Here is a 17,313-nt window from a genome sequence, read left to right as displayed (position 1 = left end):
TTACGTGGCTGCTACGGGCTTAGCAAGAACCGTTCTTACCTACGCATCAAAACCACAACGATAGTTTGTCAAGTTGGTGTTGTTTTAACCTTCGCAAGGACCGGGCGTAGCCACACTCGGTTCAACTAAAGTGAGAGAGACAGACACCCGCCGGTCACCTTTAAGCAACGAGCGCTCGCAACGGTGAAACCAGTCTCGCGTAAGCGTACGCGTAATGTCGGTCCGGGCTGCTTCATCTCACAATACCGCTGAACCAAAGTATGACATGCTGGTAAGCAGTATGACTTATATCGCCCACAACTCACTTGTGTTCTACTCGTGCATAGCATCAACGCATAAAACCAGGCTCGGATGCCACTGTTGGGGAACGTAGTAATTTCAAAAAAAATTCCTACGCACACGCAAGATCATGGTGATGCATAGCAACGAGAGGGGAGAGTGTTGTCCACGTACCCTCGTAGACCGACAGCGGAAGCGTTATCACAACGCGGTTGATGTAGTCGTACGTCTTCACGATCCGACCGATCAAGTACCGAACGTACGGCACCTCCGAGTTCTACACACGTTCAGCTAGATGACGTCCCTCGAACTCCGATCCAGCCGAGTGTTGAGGGAGAGTTTCGTCAGCACGACGGCGTGGTGACGATGATGATGTTCCACCGACGCAGGGCTTCGCCTAAGCTCCGCAACGGTATTATCGAGGTGTACTATGGTGGAGGGGGGCACCGCACACGGCTAAGAGATCTCAAGGATCAATTGTTGTGTCTCTGGGGTGCCCCCCTGCCCCCGTATATAAAGGAGCAAGGGGGAGGCAGCCGGCCAAGGGGAGAGGCGCGCCAAAGGGGGGAGTCCTACTCCCACCGGGAGTAGGACTCCTCCTTTCCTTGTGGGAGTAGGAGAAGGGAAGGGGGAAGGAGAAAGAAGGAAGGGTGCGCCCCCTTCCCTAGTCCAATTCGGACCAGACCATGGGGAGGGGTGCGGCCACCTTTTGAGGCCTTTCTCTCCTTTCCCGTATGGCCCATTAAGGCCCAATACGAATTCCCGTAACTCTCCGGTACTCCGAAAAATACCCGAATCACTCGGAACCTTTCCGAAGTCCGAATATAGTCGTCCAATACATCGGTTTTTACGTCTCGACCATTTCGAGACTCCTCGTCATATCCCCGATCTCATCCGGGACTCCGAACTCCTTCGGTACATCAAAACTCAATAAAACTGTCATCATAACATTAAGCGTGCGGACCCTATGGGTTCGAGAACTATGTAGACATGACCGAGACACGTCTCCGGTCAATAACCAATAGCGGGACCTGGATGCCCATATTGGCTCCCACATATTCTACGAAGATCTTTATCGGTCAGACTGCATAACAACATACGTTGTTCCCTTTGTCACCGGTATGTTACTTGCCCGAGATTTGATCGTCGGTATCTCGATACCTAGTTCAATCTCGTTACCGGCAAGTCTCTTTACTCGTTCCGTAACACATCATCCCACAACTAACTCATTAGTCACAATGCTTGCAAGGCTTATAGTGATGTGCATTACCGAGTGGGCCCAGAGATACCTCTCCGACAATTGGAGTGACAAATCCTAATCTCGAAATACGCCAACCCAACAAGTACCTTTGGAGACACCTGTAGAGCACCTTTATAATCACCCATTTACGTTGTGACGTTTGGTAGCACACAAAGTGTTCCTCCGGTAAACGGGAGTTGCATAATCTCATAGTCATAGGAACATGTATAAGTCATGAAGAAAGCAATAGCAACATACTAAATGATCGAGTGCTAAGCTAACGGAATGGGTCAAGTCAATCACGTCATTCTCCTAATGAGGTGATCTCGTTAATCAAATGACAACTTATTTCTATGGCTAGGAAACATAACCATCTTTGATTAACGAGCTAGTCAAGTAGAGGCATACTAGTGACACTCTGTTTGTCTATATATTCACACATGTATTATGTTTCCGGTTAATACAATTCTAGCATGAATAATAAACATTTATCATGATACAAGGAAATAAATAATACTTTATTATTGCCTCTAGGGCATATTTCCTTCAGCCACACCCTGGCCACGAGGGTGGGGGCGCACCCTACCCCCTGGGCGCGCCCCCTGCCTCGTGGGCCCCCTGTTGGCCCTCCGGTGCCCATCTTCTGCTATATGAAGTCTTTCGTCCGAAGAAATATCATAAGCAAGCTTTCGGGACGAGACTCCGCTGCCACAAGGCGGAACCTTGGCGGAACTAATCTAGGGCTCCGGCAGAGCTGTTCTGCCGGGGACACTTCCCTCCGGGAGGGGGAAATCATCGCTATCGTCATCACCAACGCTCCTCTCATCGGGAGAGGGCAATCTCCATCAACATCTTCACCAGCACCATCTCCTCTCAAACCCTAGTTCATCTCTTGTATCCAATTCTTGTCTCTAAGTCTGGGATTGGTACCTGTAGGTTGCTAGTAGTGTTGATTACTCCTTGTAGTTGATGCTAGTTGGTTTATTTGGTGGAAGATCATATGTTCAGATCCTATATGCATATTAATACTCCTCTGATTATGAACATGAATATGCTTTGCGAGTAGTTACGTTTGTTCCTGAGGACATGGGAGAAGTCTTGCTATTAGTAGTCATGTGAATTTGGTATTCGTTCTATATTTTGATGACATGTATGTTGTCTCTCCTCTAGTGGTGTTATGTGAACGTCGACTACATGACACTTCACCATTATTTGGGCCTAGAGGAAGGCATTGGGAAGTAATAAGTAGATGATGGGTTGCTAGAGTGACAGAAGCTTAAACCCTAGTTTATGCGTTGCTTCGTAAGGAGCTAATTTGGATCCACATGTTTCATGTTATGGTTAGGTTTACCTTAATACTTCTTTTGTAGTTGTGGATGCTTGCAATAGGGGTTAATCATAAGTGGGATGCTTGTTCAAGTAAGAACAGCACCCAAGCACCGGTCCACCCACATATCAAATTATCAAAGTACCGAACGTGAATCATATGAACATGATGAAAACTAGTTTGACGATAATTCCCATTGTGTCCTCGGGAGCGTTTTTCTCTATATAAGAAATTGTCCAGGCTTGTCCTTTGCTACAAAAAGGATTGGGCCACCTTGCTGCACTTTATTTACTTTTGCTACTTGTTGCTCGTTACAATTTATCTTATCACAAAACTATCGGTTACCAATTATTTCAGTGCTTGCAGAGAATACCTTGCTGAAAACCGCTTATCATTTCCTTCTGCTCCTCGTTGGGTTCGACACTCTTACTTATCGAAAGGACTACAATAGATCCCCTATACTTGTGGGTCATCATACCACCTCGGGGACCTGGAGCAAGAGAAGGAGCGGGAGCTGGTCCTCTGCAAGATTTTCTACCAGACGAACACTAGGGCCAGGAGTAAAAAGATTATAAGTTAGTTTGGTATTGGTACTTGTACTACCTTGTCTTCCGCAAGTTGGTATTGTTGTTAACGATCTTTTGGTATGAAATTGGCATTTGCTTCCAACCATCATGCCGAGGGTCGACGTGGATATAAAGCTGAATCATTTGTTTCGAAATGAATTTTCAGGTACCTGATTTTTATTTGATGGGTAGCATAAGCACCTGCCGTTCGAATTCCCAGTTCTCCAAATTTTTCGAAACAAGTGCATGCTCTTATTATCACGATGAAAAAACAATATCCTTGCTGCATCCCAGTTATCAGTCTGTACTTGCAGAATTCTCTCGTTTATTGAGCACATATATTGTTTTTTCAGGTCGAGCAAGTTTCAACTGGGCTGTAGACTGCCCAGGCTTGGTTTTGTTTTTAACAGGCCCAGCCCATGACGACAACGGGGCACAAAGATCCAGCAGGTATCTACTGGCCTCTGGCCCACCAGCGTTAGTTATATTTTGTCTTACAACATCCGCATGCACTTTTTTTACTGAATCAAACACATAGCCCAGTTCTATTTTCCTCTTGAAACGCATGTCTTACATCCGTTTTCTAATCTCTACCTATAATTTTACTAGTTCATATACACGTATCATTATATTGAAAATACATAAAATTCACTTTTCATATTTACATCCTTATTTTTGTTGTTGTTTTCCCTCCCAGCGCTATTTTTTTTACCACTGGTTTTCCCTTAAACCAACTCAATTGTCCCACGTCTTATTTGCTTACAAAAACAAAACAATTTTTTTGGCAAATCAATAAGTTCTTAAAAATGTTTATCATTTTGGGATTACAAAATTTCGGACTCCACCGAAATATGCAAAATAAGGTTGAACTTTTTGACCGTGGTCCTGGGCAGAAAATGGGCTGTAATAAATTACTTATAAGAATTAGCAAATGGGCTGCAAATTATTAAAAAATAGCAAATGGGCTCTATGTTGTCTGCCACAGATTTGGAGGCTGACTTGTGGGCCTACTAAGTTCATGCGTACACAAGGTTTATCAAAAAAGAAACTTAGTCAACAATCGACTCTACCAGCGTCAGATCGTTAGATGTCAATCTAACGGCAATCGTGCTTCTTCAGTCTCTGACCTTCCTGCCCCAGCCGCCCAAACCAGCGTCGTCGAAACCGCCTGCTCCCACCTCCCGTGGCCGGCTGTGCTCCGGGCAGGCCTCATGGCCCCATCATATACTCGCATCCCTGGCCTGTCTATCCCTCTACTCACCCACACCTCCTTTTATTTTCCGGCGACGGCAGCCGAACCAGTCAACCCTCGTACTCTCCACCGCGTGGGAAACCACTGTCATGTCTTCCCCGACTCCGTGTCGTTCCCTTCGTAGGCATCGCCGTCGTCCACCGCCCTGGTGCTCTCGGCGCGGCGTGGTCAACGAACGACATCCATCAGAAGTGGACTGTACGTGGAGAGGCTGGCAGCTGGGTCCATGGCCGCACACAAGGCAATGCCTCCTTATTACGCGCAAAATAATGATTCCTCCACCTGACATTTGGGACCCGCCGGAAGGCCTCTGTATTTCGTGAAAAAAACGTTCCCTCCGCTGACAGGTCGGACCCACCAACTATATCTTCGCACGCAAGGAAGTGCCTCCTTATTGCGCACAAAAAATGAATACCCCCTGCCAGCTGGGACCCACCACTATGGGAGGCTGACTTGTGGGCCTACTAAGTTGACGGGGGCGGAGGGCTTTGTCAACTTAGTCAATATGAACGATTCTAGCTCCAGTGACCGTACGATGTCCATCCAACGGCCTTAGTGCTTCTTCAACCTCTGGTCTTCTTGCTCCAGCCGCCCAAAGCAGCGCCGGTCGTGCCGCCTGCTCCTGCCTCCCGTGGTTGGCTGTGCTGCCGCGGAGGCCTCACCGCCCCCATACTACTCCCACCGCTAGCCAGGCCATCCCTCTACTCACCCACACCCCCTGTTATTCTGCGGCGACGGTAGCCTCACACTGCAGTCGAACCAGTGAACCCTCGTACTCCTCTCCGCGTGGGCATCCACTGCCGCGTCTTCCCCGGCTCCGCGTCGTCCCCTTCCTAGGCCTCATCGTCATCCACCGCCTTGGTGCTCTCAGTGCGGCGTGGTCAATGTGGTCAACGACCGACTTCCATCGGAAGAGTACTGTACGTGGAGAGGCTGACAGCTGGGTCCACGGCCACAGCCCAGTTTTTTGTGATTTGCCAAGTAAGTCGCTTTGTCAGGCCTGTTGGGCTGCAAATATTTCAAGACGAGGAGAGCTTCATTCGGCTGGCCGACAAAATGGCCTATCAGTAATGAGAAATGGGATGTACATTTTTAAAACACATCAAACCGGCAATTAGTTTCAAATTTCTTTTTTTCATTTTGAGATTTTAAATTGCATTGATTTTTATGCATGGACAATTTGTTGGATTTTATATTGATATACATTTATTTTTAAAATCAATTTGAATGTGACTCGAAATTTCGGTATTAAAAACAGTTCAGACCGCACCGAAATATGCAAAATTTCGTATAATTTTTTAACCGTGGCCACAATATGGGTTGTAATGCTAACAAAAAGAATATGGGCTCAAAAAACCTTAAGAATTAGCAAATGGGCTGTAAATTATTAGAAATAATGGCATATGGGTTGTATGATGTTTTCCGCAGATTTGAGGCTTTCCTAAAAAAGGTTGACGCACAAGCAGTGACTGTTGGATGTCCATCCAACGACTGTCGTGCTTCTTCAATCTCTGCTCTTCCTGCTCCAGCCGCTCAAACAAGCACCGGCGGGACTGCCTTCTCCCTCCTCCCCGCGGCCGGCTGTGCTGCCGCGCAGGCCTCACCGCCCCACCATACTCCCATCGCTGGCCAAGCCATCCCTCTACTCACCCACACCTGCTGTTATTCTCCGGCGACGGCAGACGAATCAGTAAACCCTCGTACAGTCGTACTCCCCTCCGCGTGGGAAACAACTGCCGAGTCTTCCCTGTGTCATTCCCTTCCTAGGCCTCGTCGTCGTCCACCGCCCTGGTGCTCTCGGCGCGGCCTGGTCAACGTGGTCAATGACCAACATGCATCTGAAGTGGACTGTACGTGGAGAGGCTGACAGCTGGGTCCACGGCCGCACGCAAGGAAATGCCTCCTTATTATGTGCAAAATAATGATTCCTCCACCTGACATCTGGGACCCACCGAAAGGGCCTCCGTATTTCGCGAAAAAACGTTACCGCCGCTGACAGCTTGGACCCACCAGCTATATCTTCGCACGCAAGGAAGTGCCTCCTTATTACGCACAAAAAAGGAATACTCCCCCTGCTAGCTGGGACCCAGTATAGTGGCAGGCTGACTTGTGGGCCTACTAAGTTGACGGGGATGGAGGGCTTTGTCAACTTAGTCAATATGCACGATTCTAGCTCCAGTGACCGTACGATGTCCATCCAACGGTCGTAGTGCTTCTTCAACCTCTGGTCTTCTTGCTCCAGCCGCCCAAACCAGCGCCGGTCGTGCCTCGTCCTCCTGCCTCCCGTGGCCGGCTGCGATGCGGCGGAGGCCTCACCGCCCCCTACTACTCCAACCGCTGGCCAGGCCATCCCTCTACTCACCCACACCCCCTGTAATTCTGCGGCGACGACAGCCTCACACCGCAGCGAACCACTGAACCCTCATATTCCTCTACGCATGGGCATCCACTGTCGCGTCTTCCCCGGCTCCGTGTCGTCCCCTTCCTAGGCCTCGCCGTCGTCCACCGCCCTGGTGCTTGATGTCTACTACGCAACCTTCTCCTTGTAGACGTTGTTGGGCCTCCAAGTGCAGATGTTTGTAGGACAGTAGCAAATTTCCCTCAAGTGGATGACCTAAGGTTTATCAATCCGTGGGAGGCGTAGGATTAAGATGGTCTCTCTCAAGCAACCTTGCAACCAAATAACAAAGAGTCTCTTGTGTCCCCAACACACCCAATACAATGGTAAATTGTATAGGTGCACTAGTTCGGCGAAGAGAAGGTGATACAAGTGCAATATGGATGGTAGATATAGGTTTTTGTAATCTGAAAATATAAAAACAGCAAGGTAACTAATGATAAAAGTGAGCATAAACGGTATTGCAATGCTAGGAAACAAGGCCTAGGGTTCATACTTTCATTAGTGCAAGTTCTCTCAACAATAATAACATAATTGGATCATATAAATATCCCTCAACATGCAACAAAGAGTCACTCCAAAGTCACTAATAGCAGACAACAAGCGAAGAGATTATTGTAGGGTACGAAACCACCTCAAAGTTATCCTTTCTGATCGATCTATTCAAGAGTCCGTAGTAAAATAACACGAGGCTATTCTTTCCGTTCAATCTATCATAGAGTTCTTACTAGAATAACACCTTAAGACACAAATCAACCAAAACCCTAATGTCACCTAGATACTCCAATGTCACCTCAAGTATCCGTGGGTATGATTATACGATATGCATCACACAATCTCAGATTCATCTATTCAACCAACACAAAGTACTTCAAAGAGTGCCCCAAAGTTTCTACCGGAGAGTCAAGACGAAAACGTGTGCCAACCCCTATGCATAAGTTCACGAGGTCATGGAACCCGCAAGTTGATCACCAAAACATACATCAAGTGAATCACGTGATATCCCATTGTCACCACAGATAAGCACATGCAAGACATACATCAAGTGTTCTCAAATCCTTAAAGACTCAATCCAATAAGATAACTTCAAAGGGAAAACTCAATCCATTACAAGAGAGTAGAGGGGGAGAAACATCATAAGATCCAACTATAATAGCAAAGCTCGCGATACATCAAGATCGTACCACCTCAAGAACACGAGAGAGAGAGAGAGAGAGAGAGAGAGAGAGAGAGAGAGAGATCAAACACGTAGCTACTGGTACGTAACCTCAGCCCCGAGGGTGAACTACTCCCTCCTTGTCATGGAGAGCGCAGGGATGATGAAGATGGCCACCGGTGATGGATCCCCCCCTCCGGCAGGGTGCCGGAATAGGGTCCCGATTGGTTTTTGGTGGTTACAGAGGCTTGCGGCAGCGGAACTCCCGATCTATTCTGTTCCCCGAAGTTTTTAGGGTATATGGATATATATAGGCGAAAGAAGTCGGTCAGGGGAGCCACGAGGGGCCCACGAGGGTGGGGGCGCGCCTCCCTACCTCGTGGCCACCTCGTTGCTTCCCTGACGTACACTCCAAGTCTCCTGGATTGCTTCCATTCCAAAAATAACTCTCCCGGAGGTTTTATTCCGTTTGGACTCCGTTTGATATCCCTTTTCTTTGAAACACTGAAACAAGGGAAAAAAAACAGGAACTGGCACTAGGCTCTGGGTTAATAGGTTAGTCCCAAAAATAATATAAAAGTGTAAAATAAAGCCCATAAACATCCAAAACAGATAATATAATAGCATGGAACAATCAAAAATTATAGATACGTTAGAGACGTATCAGTGCTCTCGGCGCGGCGTGGTCAACATGGTCAAGGAACGGCTTCCATCGGACGTGGACTGTACGTGGAGAGGTTGACAGCTGGGTCTACGACCGCAGCAAGGAAGTGCTCCCTTATTACGCGCAAAATAATTATTCCTCCACCTGACAGCGGGGACCCACTGAACGGGCCACCGTATTTCGCAAAAAAAACGTTTCCTCCTGACTGTTGGGACCCACCAGGTACATCTTCATAGGCAAGGAAGTGCCCGACAGTCGAGACCCACCTGGTCGAAGCGTACATAGCGTTGTCATTCTGGTCGCGAACGTGTACGTACATACTGGTCGATGTAGAGGCGCGCACGTAGCATGTACACGTATGTACAGCGGCCAGTTTGCAAGAAAGAAAATACGGCCACGTACGTACATACGGGCAGGGTCTCGAACGCCTACTCGTGCATATGTACGGCCAGGGCTCGTGTACATGGCTGGGTCGGAATGGAGAAACTGGAGCCAACCGGCTGGGTCGGAACGGAATGCGTCGTCGTGTTCATCAGGAGGGCTTGGACGGAACAGCTGATGGAAACGAGGCCTGGCGTACCGCAGAACGGAGGAAACGGCCTTGTGTTTGACTGGCCACGTTCGAAACGGGATCCTGTTCATCGGGAGGGGTCTGGCGTACCGCAAAACGGAGGAAACGGACCTCCTACGGTCGAAACGGGGGTCCTGTTGATCGGGAGGGGTGTGGCGTACCGCAAAACGGAGGAAACGGACTTGTGTTGGAGTGCTACGGTCGAAACGGGGGTCCTGTTCATCGGGAGGGGTGTGGCGTACCGCAAAACGGGACTCCACGGGATACTGTTCATCTCCACCGTCGACCCCCTCCAGCCTCCACAGGCTACTGTTCATCCACCGTCGACCTCCTCCAGCCTCCACCTGTGACTGTTCATCCACCAGCTCCTGTTCATCCAGCCTCCACCGCGCGCTACTCCACCGGCTACTGTTCAACCAGCCCTCTCTACGGGCTCCTGTTCAACGACCCCTCCACGGGCTACTGTTCATCTAGCCCTCCACCGTCTACTGTTCATCCTGCCCTCCACGGGGTGGTCCTGTTCATCCAGCCCCAACCGGCTCGATCGATCGGGGTCCTGTTCATCCAGAGGCAACACCACGGGGTCCTGTTCATCCACTCCCACCGGGAACTGTTCATCCAAACCCCCCAGCAACGCTCACTATTCATCCAGAGGCAGCATCGATCAGCTTCAGTTAGCAGCAGTAGCGAAGGAATCGCTCAATCGGGTTCAGTTAACAGCCATCAATTGATCGCTCGGGTTCAGTAACGCGTAGCCTGCAGTGCAATCACTCGGGTTCAGTTAGAGCCCAACGCCTCGCACCCACGCGCGTGCATGTACGAGAGAAACGCGCATTGCTCGGCCCCGACCACCCACCATAACCGGGAACACCCCGATATTTTCCTTGCCCTTGCTTCTACCACATTTTTTTCCGTCATGGACGGCCCAAAGAATGTCATGCAGCTGCGTCTCCGGCCCGCCCAGGACGAAAAGCCCATTTTCTGTCATGATTTTTTGTCATAGAAGTAGGACCCCACCACATCTATGATGATACCGGGTTTTTTCACAATTATCGTCATAGAAGTGTCATAAGTATGACAGAAAAAATTCGTTCGTCCCAAAAAGTCACGGATGTGTCTTTCTTTGTAGTGTTGACCATTTGTCTGTGGGTGATAGACAGAGGCGTAATCGAGCTTGATGCCCAGATTGGCGCACCAGGTTTTTACTTTGTCGGCTGTGAAATTGGAGCCATTATCGGTGATGATACTGTGCGGAACACCATAACGGTGTACAACGCCAGATATAAATTCTATCACCGGCCCGGATTCGGCCGTTTTAACTGGTTTGGCCTCTATCCACTTAGTGAATTTATCCACCATGACTAACAAATATTTTTTCTTATGGCTTCCTCCTTTAAGGGGTCCAACCATATCCAGTCCCCAGGCCGCAAAAGGCCAAGTGATGGGGATTGTTTGTAGGGCAGTGGGGGCATATGGCTTTGGTTGGCGAAGAGTTGGCATCCGACGCAACGTTGGACAAGGTCCTGTGCATCTGCTCGGGCCGTCGGCCAATAAAACCCTGTACGGAAGGCCTTGTTAACAAGGGCTCGAGCTGCGGCGTGGTGCCCGCCAAGACCGGCGTGAATCTCAGCCAGGAGCTGTCGCCCCTCCTCCTCGGAGATACATCTTTGAAGGACTCCGGTAGCGCTTTTCTTATAGAGTTCTCCGTCGTGAACCTTATAGTCCTTCGAACGCCGGACAATGCGGCGGGCCTCATTCTGATCCTCAGGAAGTTCCTTCCTACTAAGGTAGGCCAAGAAGGTTCGGTCCATGGGGCAATGACTGCCATAATGAGATGGGCCGACGGTGTCATTTCGGTGGCTGAGCCGCCGATGATATCTGTGTGCTCGGAATCTGGAGTTTTCCTTGGATCCGGACTAGTGTCGTCGTTGTCCCCCTGCCACACCACGGATGGCTTGGAAAGTCTTTCCAGAAAGATATTAGGTGGGACGGGGTCGCGCTTGGCGCCAATACGAGCGAGAACGTCCGCCGCTTGATTACTCTCTCGGGCCACATGATGGAACTCGAGCCCCTCGAACCGAGCCGACATTTTTAGGATGGCATTACGATAAGCTGCCATCTTTGGATCCTTGGCATCGAAATCTCCATTTATTTGAGATATTGCCAGGTTTGAGTCCCCGCGCACCTCCAGGCGTTGTATGCCCATGGAGACAGCCATCCGGAGACCATGCAATTTGGCCTCGTATTCGGCTGCGTTGTTGGAATCTGTGTATAGTATCTAGAGTACGTACTGAACGACGTCTCTAGTAGGGGACGTTAAAATGACGCCCGCTCCTAGCCCTACCAGCATTTTGGAGCCATCGAAATACATAACCCAATTGGAATATGTGTCGTACTATTTACGGAGTTCAGCCTCTGTCCATTCGGCGACGAAGTCAGCCAATACTTGGGATTTAATAGCTCGACGTGGTTTGTATGTAATATCAAATGGAAGGAGCTCGATGGCCCATTTGGCAATCCGGCCCGTGGCATCGCGGTTGTTTATAATGTCGTTGAGTGCTACTTCGGAAGCCACCGTGATCGAACACTCCTGGAAGTAGTGTCGGAGCTTTCGGGATGCCATGAAGACCGCATATGCTATCTTTTGATAATGGGGGTACCGGGATTTGCATGGTGTAAGGACAGTGGATACGTAGTATACTGGTTTCTGAAGCGGGAATTTGTGTCCGTCCTGTTCTCGTTCAACGACGAGCACGGCGCCCACCACCTGATGTGTTGCCGATATGTATAATAACATGGGTTCGCCGACGTTTGGCGCGGCCAGGATTGGGTTGCTTGCTAGAAGGGTTTTTATTTCCTCCAGTCCGGCTGTTGCTGCGTCCGTCCACTCGAAGTGATCGGTTCGCTGCAGAAGGTGATAGAGTGGCAGTGCCTTTTCTCCCAATCTGGAGATGAAGCGGCTTAGAGCTGCCACGCAACCCTTGAGTTTTTGGACTTGTTTGAGGTCCGTTTGGCGTGGCCAGCTGAGACAGAGCTCGAATTTTGGCTGGATTTGCTTCAATTCCTCTTTTGGAAACGATGAAGCCCAGCAGTTTTCCAGCGGGGACGCCGAAAACACACTTTTCCGGATTGAGCTTAATGTCATACGCGCAGAGATTGTCGAATGTGAGACGTAAATCGTCTATTAGTGTTTCGACGTGCCTAGTTTTGATGACGACATCGTCCACATAAGCTTCAACTGTCTTGCCGATCTGTTTTTTCAGGCATGTTTGAATCATGCGTTGGTATGTGGCGCCGGCGTTCTTGAGCCCGAAGGGCATGGTGTTGGAGCAGAATGGCCCATACGGGGTAATAAATGCCGTTGGCAGCTTGATCGAACTCCTTCATTTTGATTTGATAGTATCCGGAATATGCATCCAGGAAACACAGTGAGTCGTGTCCTGCGGTAGCATCGATGATTTGATCAATGCGGGGGAGGGGGAGGGATCCTTAGGACAAGCCTTATTGAGGTCTTTAAAATCGACGCACATGCGCCATGATTTGTCCTTCTTTGGTACCATCACCAGGTTTGCCAGCCAGTCCGGATGTTTTATTTCTCTGATGAATCCGGCCTCGATTAGCTTGGCCAGCTCCTCCCCCATAGCTTGGCGTTTGGGTTCGGAAAAGCGCCGCAGTGCTTGTTTGACTGGTTTGTATGTCTTTAATATATTGAGGCTGTGTTCGGCCAGCTTGCGTGGGATTCCAGGCATGTCAGAAGGGTGCCAGCCGAATATATCCCAGTTTTCACGAAGGAAATCCCGTAGTGCGGCGTCGACCATTGGGTCTAGTTCTGCTCCAATGGATGCTGTCTTCTTGGGGTCCGTTGGGTGGACCTGGAATTTGACTATTTCTTCTACCGGTTTGAAGGAGGTGAATTTGGGTCGTTTGTCTAAGATCACGTCGTCCCTATCCACCGTAGAGCGCAGTGCAGTTAATTCTTCGGCCGCGAGGGCTTCAGATAATGCCTCAAGGGCCAGGGATGCGGTTTTGTTTTCGGCGCGGAGTGCTATGTCCGGATTGATGGGAATCGTAGCATAATTTAAAATTTTCCTACGCTCACCAAGATGCATCTATGGAGTCTACTAGCAACGAGGGGAAAGGAGTGGATCTACATACCCTTGTAGATCGCGAGCGGAAGCGTTCCAATGAACGTGGATGACGGAGTCGTACTCGCCGTGATCCAAATCACCGATGACCGAGTGCCGAACGGACGGCACCTCCGCGTTCAACACACGTACGGTGCAGCGACGTCTCCTCCTTTCTTGATCCAGCAAGGGGGAGGAGAGGTTGATGGAGATCCAACAGCACGACGGCGTGGTGGTGGATGTAGCGGCTCTCCGGCAAGGCTTCGCCGAACTTCTGCGCGCGAGAGAGAGGTGTTGCAGGGGAGGAGGGAGGCGCCAAAGGCTGTAGTGTGCTGCCCTCCCTCCCCCCCCTTTATATAGGCCCCCAAGGGGGGGTGCGCAGCCCTTGGAGATGGGATCTCCAAGGGGGGGGGCGGCGGCCAAGGGGGAAGGGGTTGCCTTGCCCCCCAAGGCAAGGGGAAACTCCCCCCCCCTAGGGTTCCCAACCCTAGGCGCATGGGGGGAGGCCCAAAGTGGCGCCCCAGCCCATTAGGGGCTGGTTCCCCTCCACTTTCAGCCCACGGGGCCCTCCGGGACAGGTGGCCCCACCCGGTGGACCCCCGGGACCCTTCCGGTGGTCCCGGTACAATACCGATAACCCCCGAAACTTTCCCGGTGGCCAAAACTGGACTTCCTATATATAATTCTTCACCTCCGGACCATTCCGGAACCTCTCGTAACGTCCGGGATCTCATCCGGGACTCCGAACAACTTTCGGGTTTCCGCATACATATATCTCTACAACCCTAGCGTCACCGGACCTTAAGTGTGTAGACCCTACGGGTTCGGGAGACATGCAGACATGACCGAGACGCCTCTCCGGTCAATAACCAACAGCGGGATCTGGATACCCATGTTGGCTCCCACATGTTCCACGATGATATCATCGGGTGAACCACGGTGTCGAGGATTCAATCAATCCGTATGCAATTCCCTTTGTCAATCGGTATGTTACTTGCCCGAGATTCGATCGTCGGTATCCCAATACCTAGTTCAATCTCGTTACCGGCAAGTCTCTTTACTCGTACCGCAATGCATGATCCCGTGACTAACGCCTTAGTCACATTGAGCTCATTATGATGATGCATTACCGAGTGGACCCAGAGATACCTCTCCGTTTACACGGAGTGACAAATCCCAGTCTCGATCCGTGCCAACCCAACAGACACTTTCGGAGATACCCGTAATGCACCTTTATAGTCACCCAGTTACGTTGTGACGTTTGGCACACCCAAAGCACTCCTACGGTATCCGGGAGTTGCACGATCTCATGGTCTAAGGAAAAGATACTTGACATTGGAAAAGCTCTAGCAAACGAAACTACACGATCTTTTATGCTATGCTTAAGTTGGGTCTTGTCCATCACATCATTCTCCTAATGATGTGATCCCGTTATCAATGACATCCTATGTCCATAGTCAGGAAACCATGACTATCTGTTGATCAACGAGCTAGTCAACTAGAGGCTTACTAGGGACAGGTTGTGGTCTATGTATTCACACATGTATTACGATTTCCGGACAATACAATTATAGCATGAATAAAAGACTATTATCATGAACACAGAAATATAATAATAACCATTTATTATTGCCTCTAGGGCATATTTCCAACAGTCTCCCACTTGCACTAGAGTCAATAATCTAGTTACATTGTGATGCATCGAACACCCATTGCGTCCTGGTGTTGATCATGTTTTGCCCTAGGGAGAGGTTTAGTCAACGGATCTGCTACATTCAGGTCCGTGTGTACTTTACAAATATCTATGTCTCCATTTTGAACACTTTCACGAATGGAGTTGAAGCGACGCTTGATATGCCTGGTCTTCCTGTGAAACCTGGGCTCCTTCGCAAGGGCAATAGCTCCAGTGTTGTCGCAGAAGAGAGTCATTGGGCCCGACGCATTGGGAATCACCCCTAGGTCGGTAATGAACTCCTTCATCCAGACTGCTTCCTGTGCTGCCTCCGAGGCTGCCATGTATTCCGCTTCACATGTAGATCCCGCCACGACGCTTTGCTTGCAACTGCACCAGCTTACTGCTCCTCTATTCAAAATATACACGTATCCGGTCTGTGACTTTGAGTCATCCGGATCTGTGTCGAAGCTAGCGTCGACGTAACCCTTTACGACAAGCTCTTCGTCACCTCCATAGACGAGAAACATATCCTTAGTCCTCTTCAGGTACTTCAGGATATTCTTGACCGCTGTCCAGTGTTCCTTGCCGGGATTACTTTGGTACCTTCCTACCAAACTTACGGCAAGGTTTACATCAGGTCTGGTACACAGCATGGCATACATAATAGACCCTATGGCCGAGGCATAGGGGATGACACTCATCTCTTCTATATCTTCTGCCGTGGTCGGGCATTGAGCCGTGCTCAATTGCACACCTCGCAGTACAGGCAAGAACCCCTTCTTGGACTGATCCATACTGAACTTCTTCAATATTTTGTCAAGGTATGTACTCTGTGAAAGACCAATGAGGCGTCTTGATCTATCTCTATAGATCTTGATGCCTAATATATAAGCAGCTTCTCCAAGGTCCTTCATTGAAAAACATTTATTCAAATAGGCCTTTATACTTTCCAAGAATTCTATATCATTTCCCATCAATAATATGTCATCCACATATAATATGAGAAATGCTACAGAGCTCCCACTCACTTTCTTGTAAACACAGGCTTCTTCATAAGTCTGTGTAAACCCAAACGCTTTGATCATCTCATCAAAGCGAACGTTCCAACTCCGAGATGCTTGCACCAGCCCATAGATTGAGCGCTGGAGCTTGCATACTTTGTTAGCATTCTTAGGATCGACAAAACCTTCCGGCTGCATCATATACAACTCTTCCTTAAGGAAGCCGTTAAGGAATGCCGTTTTGACGTCCATCTGCCATATCTCATAATCATAGTATGCGGCAATTGCTAACATGATTCGGACGGACTTCAGCTTCGCTACGGGTGAGAAAGTCTCATCGTAGTCAACCCCTTGAATTTGTCGATAACCCTTAGCGACAAGTCGAGCTTTGTAGATGGTCACATTACCATCTGCGTCCGTCTTCTTCTTAAAGATCCATTTGTTTTCTATGGCTCGCCGCTCATCGGGCAAGTCAGTCAAAGTCCATACTTTGTTTTCATACATGGATTCTATCTCGGATTTCATGGCTTCTAGCCATTTGTCGGAATCTGGGCCCGCCATCGCTTCTTCATAGTTCGAAGGTTCACCGTTGTCTAACAACATGATTTCCAGGACAGGGTTGCCGTACCACTCTGGTGCGGAACGTGTCCTTGTGGACCTACGAAGTTCAGTAACTTGATCTGAAGCTTCATGATCATCATCATTAACTTCCTCCCCAGTCGGTGTAGGCACCACAGGAACATTTTCCCGCGCTGCGCTACTTTCCGGTTCGGAAGGGGTGACTATCACCTCATCAAGTTCCACTTTCCTCCCACTCAATTCTTTCGAGAGAAACTCCTTCTCTAGAAAGGACCCGTTCTTGGCACCGAAGATCTTGCCTTCGGATCTGAGGTAGAAGGTATACCCAATAGTTTCCTTAGGGTATCCTATGAAGACGCATTTTTCCGATTTGGGTTCGAGCTTTTCAGGTTGAAGTTTCTTGACATAAGCATCGCATCCCCAAACTTTTAGAAACGACAGCTTAGGTTTCTTCCCAAACCATAATTCATACGGTGTCGTC

The sequence above is a fragment of the Triticum aestivum genome, chromosome 2D (assembly GCF_018294505.1).
Source record: "Triticum aestivum cultivar Chinese Spring chromosome 2D, IWGSC CS RefSeq v2.1, whole genome shotgun sequence".
NCBI lineage: Eukaryota > Viridiplantae > Streptophyta > Magnoliopsida > Poales > Poaceae > Triticum > Triticum aestivum.
The sequence above is the reverse complement of the archived record's forward strand: the minus strand, read 5'-3'. Positions refer to the sequence as shown.